Here is an 11308-nt window from a genome sequence, read left to right on the forward strand (position 1 = left end):
TATGGTGGCTCACAACCATCCGTAATGAAATCTGATGCCTCTTCTGGAGTGTCTGAAGACAGCTACAGTGTACTTACATATAATAAATAAATACATGTTTAAAAAAACAAAAAACAAAAAAAAAAACAAACAAAAAACCAACCAAACAACAACAAAAAAAAAACCCACAAAACAATTTTTTTTTTTTTAGTTGTTCTTGTGCACAGTGGAGGGTTATATCTGGTGACAACTTACTTGCTGACAAGAGTCCTGAAGTGGCACAGGGTATCATGATATCACAAGGTATCCTAAGATGAGATCCAGGAAGTACTGAGGGGGCCTAGGCATGCTGGCATTTTTTTTTTCTCTCCTAGGTGTGGAGGATCAGACGCAGGGCCTCACACACGCTAAGCAAGTGCTCTGCCACTGAGCTTGAGCTCCAACACCTAACCACCTTTTAAAAGACAGGTATTTATTCTATATGTGCTTTCGCTCCCTTATGTGAAGGTCAGAGGATAACTTGCAGGAGTCAGGTTTTTTGCTCCACCATGTGGGACCTCGGGGTGGAACTCAGGTGGGCAGCCTTGGTGACATGGCAAGCACCTTTATCCTATCTGGTGAGTCATCTCGCAGGCCCTCCCTTGCTTCTTTTATAGCAGACCCACCCAGAAGGCAACATACTAACCTAGTAACTTCAGGAATGAATTTGTCTGTTCCTGAGGACAGACCTGTAGTGGGTTGACCTAATGCCACTTGAATTCTAATGCTAATTTGGGTCCCCCTAAACTGTCTACACAGAAGACACTGAGGGACTCTGCCCAAGTTAATTCTGATTGGTAAACAAAGATACCAGCAGCCAATAACTGAGAAGAGATATAGGTGGGGGGGTTAGGGAGAAGAGCTGCCATAGACTAGGGGCCAGAGAGCTGCTTGGCTGCAGCTGAGAACAGCCCAGATGGAACAGTAAATTGTGAGTGATGGCTTGGGATTATGGATGGGAAGGTAGATTCTAACAACATGGACGGTAGGCAGTTGTCCAGCTATTGTGCTGCCCAAGATATATTTAAAAAAACAAGGCTGTGTGTGTCTTTCATCCAGGAACACATGGTCTTGGGTGGAAAGGAACCCCACAACAGGATTGATTAAATATTTATGACTACCCGGACTCCTAGTCACTTCTTGAGTCTGTAGTCCCAGCTCTTCTTATCTTAGGGAGGTTACATTTACCACGAGTTTCAGAAGGAACAAACTCTATCCAGGCTATGGCACCTTCCTTCTTCATGCTCTCAAAACGGGGGGGGGGGGGGCTTTGCGGTAGATGATGATGAATGCTCCACATTGGGATTTGGTCTTGCTTGGGCTTGCACAGATCTTGTGTGTGCTGTCACAGGTTCACATGTGTAGCTGCGCTTGTTGTGTCCAGAAGATACTACTTCCCTGTGATCAGCCACCCTCTCTGACTCCGTGTCCTCTTCTGCAATGATCCCCCAGACTTGGGTAGAGGGATGTCATGTGTATGTTCCATTCTGGACTGAACAATTCCAACATGTCTCAATCTTGGCCAGTTGTGGGTTTCTGTGTTCATCATCAATCAAGTTCAGCTTCTCTGATGGTTTTAAGATGCTCTAACCTCAAATGAAGGTTCAGAGGGCAAGAAAGCATTTGAAGGTTAAGTCCTGGGAGGGGGCTAGGTTTGAAGATTAAGAACATAGACTATCCTTGCAGAGGATCTGAGTGGCTCACAACTCCAGCTCTGCAGATCTAATATCCTCTGCTGGACTTTTGACAGCCAGGGCCACACAAAGAAACCCAGTCTTGAAAAACCAAACCAAACCAAACCAGGAGTTGTCCAGCACTGAGCCCATCTCCTAATGGATGGGTGTGGCTGCTAACCAATGTTGAGGGCCTGAAGAAGCTAATCACTACAGCTCCTTCCTCTAAGGGGATCCTGGACAGAATATCTCTGAGGTTATCATGCCAACTAGAAAACTTCCAGAGCAGGCTATAATTTTCCAACATCACATGCCATGTCTATTATTTCACAGTACAAGTTTCTTGTTTATTTTGCTGGTTTTTGGTTTTCTTTTCTTTTCTTTCCTTTTTTTTTTTTTTTTTTGAGATAGGATCACTCTAATGTAGTCCTGGCTGTTCTGGAACTTGCTATGTAGAGATCTACCTGTCTGCCTGGGAGAGACACTGCACAGGTACACATGTATGTGTGTGCACAGACGCATGCACACACACAACTTTGAGGTAGAGTGTGATGTGGTGGTATATACTTATAATCACAGTACTCATTAGACTGAGGCAAGAGGTTATATGATCCAGGCTACTAAGAGCTACAGAGCAAGATCATCTCAATAACCCAAAGATATGTTATTTTAATTATAACATAATATAACATCCCTGCTGTCCTGAAACCCACTTTATAGACTAAGCTGGCTTCAAACTCATAAAGCACCTCCTGCCTCTGCCTCCTGAGTGCTGGGACAAAATGTATGTGCCTCAGTGCCTGGCATAATCATGAAATTCAAGTGGCTAAAAAAAGAAGGTAATGTGTAAACTCTGATATACTCAGATTTAACAAACAGCATTAAGAAGCCAATTATTTACACTTACCAAACCTAAGATTGAAGCTTAGTGCTTACGCTCTTGTCTAGAAACTGTGAAGCCCTAGGTCTTATCCTCAGCATTACATATGCACATATACATACATATATACATATACATACATATATATATATACATATACTTAAATATACCACACATACATATATATACATACCACACATATACATTTACATACACTTATATATACACATATACCACACATACCACCTGCACACCACATACACACATATATGCACACTACACATATACACACATACCACCTGCACACCATACATACCACATACACACACATGCATGCACATATATACATATATACCATATCACATATACACACATGCACACATATATACATATATACCACATGTATACACACATATGCACACTATATATACTAAACACATACACAGCATATATACAAACATGTATTATATATATATATATATTATATATCACATACAATACACACTTACACATTGGTATGTGTACACACACAGATTAGTAAGCTGATAGAACAATTCAACCTTCACTTCCTCTTAGACATTTGACTGAGACTCCAGAAAGGCTTTAAATCACTGCCACACTTGGCTAGTACAGTGGTTTTCAATTTGTGGATTTTGAGGAGTCCTGGAGGCCCCAAGATAATACCAGGGGTTCAGTGAAGTCAAATATATATATATTGGGTTTTTTTGAGACAGGGTTTCTCTGTATAGCCCTGTCTGTCCTGGAACTCACTTTGTAGACCAGACTGGCCTCGAACTCAGAAATCCGCCTGCCTCTGCCTCCCAAGTGCTGGGATTAAAGGCCTGCGCCACCAAGCCCAGCTATATATTTTCATAGCAGTATAGACAGATAAACTGCCTTTTTTTTTTTTTATTGTGTCTATATCTGAGTCAGGGGTGTAAAAGAATTGATTGGTGAACTTCCTGGCTCCTGCCGAACCTGGACCGAACCAAACCAGAACAAATCACCAGCTCCAGTTTTCCCTAAGTTTCCTTTGTGCAGCAACAACAATCACTAAACTGGGAAAAATCTTAGCCCTCCAGTATATGGTTTTATGTGCATTGGTGTTTTGCCTACATTCATACCCATGTGAAGGTGTCAGATCTCCTGGAACTGAAGTTACAGACAATTGTGAGTTGCCATGTGGGTACTGGGCATTGAACCCAGGTCCTTTGGGAAGAGCAGCCAGTATTCTTAACCACTGAGCCATCTCTCCAGCCCCAAGTTTGTTTTTTAACATGTTGACAAAAGGGGAAATCCCTATATAGCACTTCCTTGTGCCAAAGCGTTGCTCTGTGTCTTGACTGCCACATGCCTACTACTTTCACAGAATAGCATTTCTTTAAAACTTATTTCACATGCATCGGTGTTGTGCCTGCATGTATATGTATTCTGTTTGAAGGTGTCAGATTCCTTAGAACTAGGATTACAGATGGCTGTAAGCTGCCACTTACTGGGTGCTACGAATTCAACCTGGGTCTTCTGGAAGAGCAGGCTGTGCTCTTAACTGCTGAGCTACCTCTCCAGTCCCCAGAATATCATTTCTAATGGCAAGGACAGCTGGAAGTTGGGCATTCAGACTTCCTCCACTTTTCTTTTGCTTGTATTTATTATGTAGGTCCTCCCAATCCGGGGACCAGGTCTCCCTGTACAACCTAGGTTGTCTTCAAACTTATGTTGTAGCCCAGGTTGGCTTTGGATTTCTTCTTTGGGTCTCTATGTCACCTGTAGAAATAATGCTGAGGCTACTTGTGGGAGATGAGAGTCTGCTGACCAGAGAAACACTGAATGATAGAATTTAGTAGTCCTAATTTTTTTTTTTTTTTTTTAAAAAGAAAGGATGATGTTAGTCTGGTAGGGCATATCTGTCACCCCAGAACCTAGGATAGCAGTTGATAGCAAAGAAGTTTGAGGCCAGCATGGACAAAGAGTGAGACATTTTCTCAAAAACCAAATTGAAAGTAAATTCAAGAACAAAGACACCCACGCACACAGTGAGGCTTATACAGTCTTTGCTTTATTTTAAAGGGAAGCTGTTGAGTAACTATTTTCTTTTTTGTTGTTTTGTGCTTCCTCTGGTCTCCCATGTGTGTTAAGGCAGGTTTCACTATATATCCTTGGCTGTGGTAGACCATGTTGGCCTCAGACTTAGAGATCCCCTTGCCCCTCTGCCTCCTGAGTTTTGGGATCAAAGTTGTATGTTGCCAAGCCAGGCCGTAATCTTTTCTTATTCTAAAATCATCTTAGTGCAAGCCTAGTAACTAACCAGGATTTATTTATAGTTGTGTAACTGGCAACATGAAGAAATATTTCCCTTCTCCCCCCCCCACTTCCCCCCTTAAGAAGAACTGCAGATCCAGTGTCTTTGTCCGACTCAAGAGGAAGTGTTCCATCTTCACCACAGGTTGCAAAGCAGTCTCTTGTCTCGTGTTTCTTGATAGAGGTCAGAAACACAGGGCACCAGTCATCCTACCCCTCCAAGAGGAAGCACAGGTGTGGCCAGCCTCCCATGAAGGAAACGGGAAGGCCTGCGGGCAACAAGCACGGAAACCAAGTGGGTCATCCCAGTGCTGAAGTGGGGAGCGGCTAGAGTGTAGTTCTGTGGCAGAATGGCTGGCCAGCTGTGCAAGGCCCTGGGCCCCAGCCCCAGCACAAGAGACAAAGAGAAACAGAGGAGCCAACTTGACCTCCGTCCCTGTCCCTGTCAGGCATCCTGCACACACAGGCTTGAAGGACCACCAGCAGAGCAAGTCAGAGCAGGACACAGAGGCTGTGACACACAGACATGATCCATGTCTGAGTGAACATTCAACTGTTCAAAAGATAAACCAGAAGAGGTGTTTGAAAAACCTAGTTATCTATTTGTGGGGAAAAAAAATCGCTTCAGCAAACAAGGGGGGAACTGGCCTTTGCTACAAACAGACTATGAAGCTGGTGACTCGGTGTGCAAGTATGTTCATGGGGCACAACAAATGTAGCATATTCTCTCTCCCCCACCCCCTCCCTCTGTGGGGTGTGTGTGTGTGTGGGGGGGGTGGCAGGGGTGGTAGATTCAGACTTAAGAAGGCTGCTTGGGCAGGGACAACACAGGAACTCTCTCTAGCCTTCTCAGTGCTAGGCAGCCCTAGAGCACTGTATAGGCTAGTCAGTGCTCTAACCACTGATCTACCCTCCAGCTCCAATTTTATGTATTTTCTGCTTACATTTGTTTTGAACCTAAGACTGTTTTTTTTTAGAAGGCACCCCTCCCCCCAAGTAACTGAGATTTGTTGTTGCTTATATGCCCCTCCCCCCAAAGCATTCTCATTTCACCCAGGAGAGAAGTCAAAGCTGAGAAGACCCTACAGGGTCTGGCCCATTTCCTCAGTGGCCCATTTTCCCAATCACAGTTCTGTCTGGAGGCCTCTGCATGAACCATTCCTTTGACCTGAGATGTTGGAGTGAGCAGAATCTGCTTCTTCCAAGGTTCATGCCACCTTGTTAGCATGCTAGCCCTGCTCACCCAACCTAAAATCAAGTCCTCCCTTTTATACTTCTCATCTCTCACCCCAGACTTAGCTTTGTCCTTAGTACTTAAACTAGGTTACATACATTTATTTCATTCTACCACTTGTCTGGGTTAAGATCATGTATACCATCTACTGTAACCCTTCTCCCATTTATGCTTCTGAAATAGGGAATAAGCTCCCTGAATGGACAGACTTAGCAGTTTTGTTGTATCCTAGATGGGTCTGCTGACACCTGTCATTTCAGCACTTTGGAGGCAGAAGCAGGGCAGCCTCAACATTCGTGCTTCCCTTTTTGCACAAGTATGTAGCCCAGCGTGGTCTCAAACCTTTAATTATCTGTGCCTACTGAGTGCTGGGATTATAGGTGAGCACCACCGCATGCAGTGATGGGAAACCTTCTCAACTGTAAACATGACTTCGTGCAAGGACAGTAGCTATGAGAATAAAAAAGAGAAGATACCTAGTTTAAGGTCTAGGGACTGTCTTCAATACTAATAAGGAATTTGGACTTTTTCCAACTCCCCCCTCCCGAAACAAAGAACCCCCTTGAGTTAGAGCGTTGTAGTGTGTACCTCCTGTATTCACACCTGCTAGAGATTAAGGCAAGAGGATTGCTTAGGTTTGTGGCATTCAACGCCAGCCTAGGAGCCTTTAAATACTAAAATAAAAGTGTGTGTGTAGAAGAAAAGCAATGGGGGCTGAGGGAAAGAAAACCAACAGAAATTTTGTTTAAAAAAGCTATAATCAAACCTAATGCTGTGTATGCTAATTAAATTTTTAAATAAAGCTGGGCAGTGGTGGCGCACACCGTTAATCCCAGCACTTGGGAGGCAGAGGCAGGTGGATCTCTGATTTCTGGTCTACTACAGAATGAGTTCCAGGACAGCCAGGGCTACACAGAGAAACCCTGTCTTTAAAAACAAAAACAAAAAAGTTTAAATAAAAATATATAAAAAGAAAATTCAACCCAATCCTTTTTTTCTTTTTAATTTATTATATGTAAGTACACTGTAGCTGTCTTCAAACACCCCAGAATAGGGCGTAAGATCTCATTACAGTTGGTTGTGAGCCACCATGTGGTTGCTGGGATTTGAACTCAGGAGCTTTGTTAGAGCAGTCAGTGCTCTTAACCACTGAGCCATTTCTCCAGCCCTCAACCCAATCCTTATGTTCTTGAAAAATAATACACGGCCTGTAACTGAATTTTTTTTTTTATAAAGAATGTGGCCTTAGAGAAGTACAAGTAGTCATCAGTAGTTCAATGAAATAAGCTAATTAAGTATACCCGTGCAGGTAAATGCTTTGAGAAAAAGAACATTTTTCCTTTTACTGTTCCTTCTTGTACATACATCTGAGTGATTCCACCAAAACCTGTAATCAGTCTAGCAAAATATACCATAACAATAACAGAATACATGTAAGATACACATTAAATAATAAGCTAGGTGCATACATTATAACATCAGATTTTACACATTGATAATTTAGCTTTTTCTAGAGCTCATTTAAAAAAAAAAAAAAAAAACCAAGACAGGGTCTCGTTATGTAGTTCTGGCCTGTTCTGGAACTCACTCTGTAGACCAGGCTGGCCTCAAACTCATAGAGATCTGCCTGCCTCTGCCTCCTGAGTACTGCGATTCAAGGCATGTGCCACCACACCCCAGACTACTCACTTAATGTTATAATAAAAATGAATGCTACAACTTAAATAAGATCTTTGGTCAGTTTGGGAAAACTTTTAAAAGTAAAAATAAGTATCAATTGTGAATACTTAAACTTCCAGAAATAGAAATCAAATAGCCAGATGTCTATTTATAATATCTAATTTATTTAATTATACATGCTTATTTTAAAATAATGATATACATATATATATATGTTACAATAATACAAAATATTGCTTTTCCCCCATTCTCACATTAAGTAACAATTAGCTTCAAATTCCCCACAAGCATCTTTTGAATCAACACCTTCATGATGTCTACACCTAGTTTAAGTAGATCTCCTTTGCTTGCATCTAAGTTGTTTGAGATACAGTACTTTAAAGGTGTCTGACTGACACTCTTCCACGGAGTCTGGACCAATGTGTCATATTAGAACTGTCCTCTTCACCCTTGACTTACCCTGAGGGTGTGTTTGTAATCCTCACCATAGAACCACTTGCTTATTGCTTTTGAAATAGCTCTTTGAAAGGCTGGTTTGCAAATGTACTCTTGTATTCGTGAGGGGATGTTTCCCTGGAATAATGAGAAATCTCTCTGTCCTGCCTTTATAGAAAAAAAATGCATCCGCTCCCGATTCGTTCAAGTAGGAGAAGCTTGGAACTGCACAAAACTTGCCTTTCTGAGGCTCACGGGGACTATAAACGTAAGACTCCATCAGAAGCTAACAGCAGCAGGAAATGGCAAGGTGAGTTACAGGGGTGTGGGAGAGGCTGAGACCAGATTGTTAGGCAGTTAGGAATTGTGATGTTTCTTCAAGAGCAAATGAAGTTGTGAAAAAAAGTTGTGACTGGTGTACCAAAAATTTTTGGGGAGAGGGAGAGAGAGAGATTCCCTTGATTCCCCAACAGCTTGGAGCTGGCCAGATACTAGAGAGGGTAGCCTTCCAAGTGAGGGTCTGAATGTAAATGTCATACCAGCTTGGAGCAGGAGTTCCTGGACAAAGCCTACTTAGCCCTGGTTGGCAAGGGTATTTGGGAGTTGTCGAGAGCATCAGGACTGTGAGAAGGATCAAAGAACAACACGCAGAACGGGCAGTTCTGGAGAATGACTGGGCTGATGAGAAATATGTGAATGAAAAGATGGAGAAATCCACCTATCCTAACTCCAACAGGCTTCTTCCTCTTTCAAAACAGATTACATTGAATTGTCAATACTTGTTTTCTAGACTGCAAGGAAGACAAGGCAGTAAGTCTGTCCAGGGAACTGCTGGACTGCTCGGAACCAGAATAGTCCTAAGGATGTAGATGCTAGATGAAGAACTGGAGAAGAGGATGCATAGAAAGGAGGAAAGGGAGAATGAGACACCAGTGTCTATGGAAAGATGGTTGGCAGAGGAGAATAAGCCAGGGAGCATGGGCAGGACCTCAGAGGGCAGCCAGAACCAAGGGGCTGTGAGACAAACAGGGAGGAAAGACTGAGGAGTGGGGTTTGGGTGGTCTGAGCTTTGATAAACATCTGGATATAAATGAGAGACTATGGGTGTCAGGGTATCAAGAGTAGGAGTTAAATCATACTCCCAATAACAGAACATACTCCCAGACCAGAAATACTCATTCCCCTAGTTGCAAGGAAGATTTTAAGGCAGTGAGTCTCAAACTGTAATCTTACCACAGCAGCTGTAATCTGCTACAAAAACTCTCAAGTTCTACCCAGACCTACTAGATCAGAAATCTTGGGGGTTAGTTAGGCAGCCTCTGTGCTAACAAGTCTCTCTGGGGATTCAGGTACACAATGAAGTTTAAGAAAAGTGCTTTTCAGGCTGGGGATACAGCTCAGTTGGGAGAATGCTTGCCTAATATGTTCAAAGCCCTGAGTTTGGTCATCAGCATTACATAAGTGTGTGTTTGTAAATGCCTGTGCCTCTTTGGGAGGTAGGAGATGAAGAAGTTCTAAATCACTCTCTTCTTCATCGGAAGTTGGAAACCAGACTGATGTGCTTGAGACCACTTCAAAAACAAACAAAAAACCCTAATGTTTTAAAGATGGAACCTTTCCCTACCCTCCCTCCCTTCCTTCCTTTCTTTCCTTAAGACAAGGGCTCCACAGCCCAAGCTGCCCTTGCTATTCGTTTTTAACTATATCTATCTCCTAAGAGCTGGGATGTGCTGCCACACCCAGCTTAAGTTTTTCCTTCTTCCCTTTTATTTATTTGTTTTGTTTTGTTTGAGACAGGCTTTCTCTGTGAACAGAGCCCTGGCTATCTTGGAACTCACTCTATAGACCAGGCTGGCCTTGAGATTTACCTGCTTCTGCCTCCTGAGTGCTGAGACTAAAGGGGAGCACAACCACTTCCTGGCTGTTTAAGTTTTCCTTCCTTCCTTCCTTCCTTCCTTCCTTCCTTCCTTCCTTCCTTCCTTCCTTCCTTCCTTCCTTTGGTTTTTCGAGACGGTTTCTCTGTGTAGCCCTGGCTGTCCTGGAACTCACTCTGTAGACCAGGCTGGCCTCGAACTCAGAAATCCGCCTGCCTCTGCCTCCCAAGAGTTGGGATTAAAGGCGTGCACCACCATTGCCCAGCTAACTTGCTCTTAATATATCTATACATAATCAGATACATATTCCTTATACACAATCTTTGCATACGGCATAGCTTATTGTTGTACCAAAAGATGATCAATAAGTCAACTATCTGCCAGTGTTTCCATACTGCTATAATGGATGCCAGGACTCACTACTGACTAGTGTAGCAGATGTCAAAGGGTTAAGAAAAACTTAAGCTACTGGCTTGTCGCTGGCTGTGTGATCCTACAGAGTCCTTTGTTCTTCCAGCTTCAATGTCACTTATTAACATAAAAAAGAAAAGAGTACTTAACTTTTAAGTCATAAGAATCAGAGACAGTGCTTAGCACATCCTAAGTGATCAATTATACTGGTTATTATTATCAATAAGGAAGATTCACAAAGTCCACCACTTCATGGAGTAGTTCGATTCCCAGCTACGTTTTTCCAAAGTCATAATTTCATATCATGTGCATGTGATAAACTTACATAACTCTTCCCGTTTCTAGCCTCTAAGAATTAACATGTCCCAAAGCTCTGCAAAGCACCTTGAGGTCAAGAACAATCCTACACTCTATCTTGGTCCTGGTCAGAAACAGCCTTGCTGATCAGACAAGCTGTTCAGGCCTTGTTCAACACGTGACCAAGTGCCCAAACTCATGGCAGGTGAGTCAGGTAGTAAGTACAGTGGAGAAATCGGGAAGGTATGGAAGAATGGTGATGCCCAGTAGGGCTCTTGGTAGTAGAGGGATTGAATCATGGGTCCAAAAGGCCACCCACGTTAAATAACAGAAGAGCCCACAAAAAACTAGTTCATATTTGATTTACTGGTGCCAAGGTGAAACCTAGAGTCCCATGCACTCTACCACTGAAAGACACCTGAGCCCAGTATATTTTAGATGCAACTCCAAGGGTTTCTACACGTTCATCTTATTTTCTCATCTACCATGGAATCATAAATAGTACTTA

Source organism: Mus pahari, chromosome 14 (assembly GCF_900095145.1).
Source record: "Mus pahari chromosome 14, PAHARI_EIJ_v1.1, whole genome shotgun sequence".
NCBI lineage: Eukaryota > Metazoa > Chordata > Mammalia > Rodentia > Muridae > Mus > Mus pahari.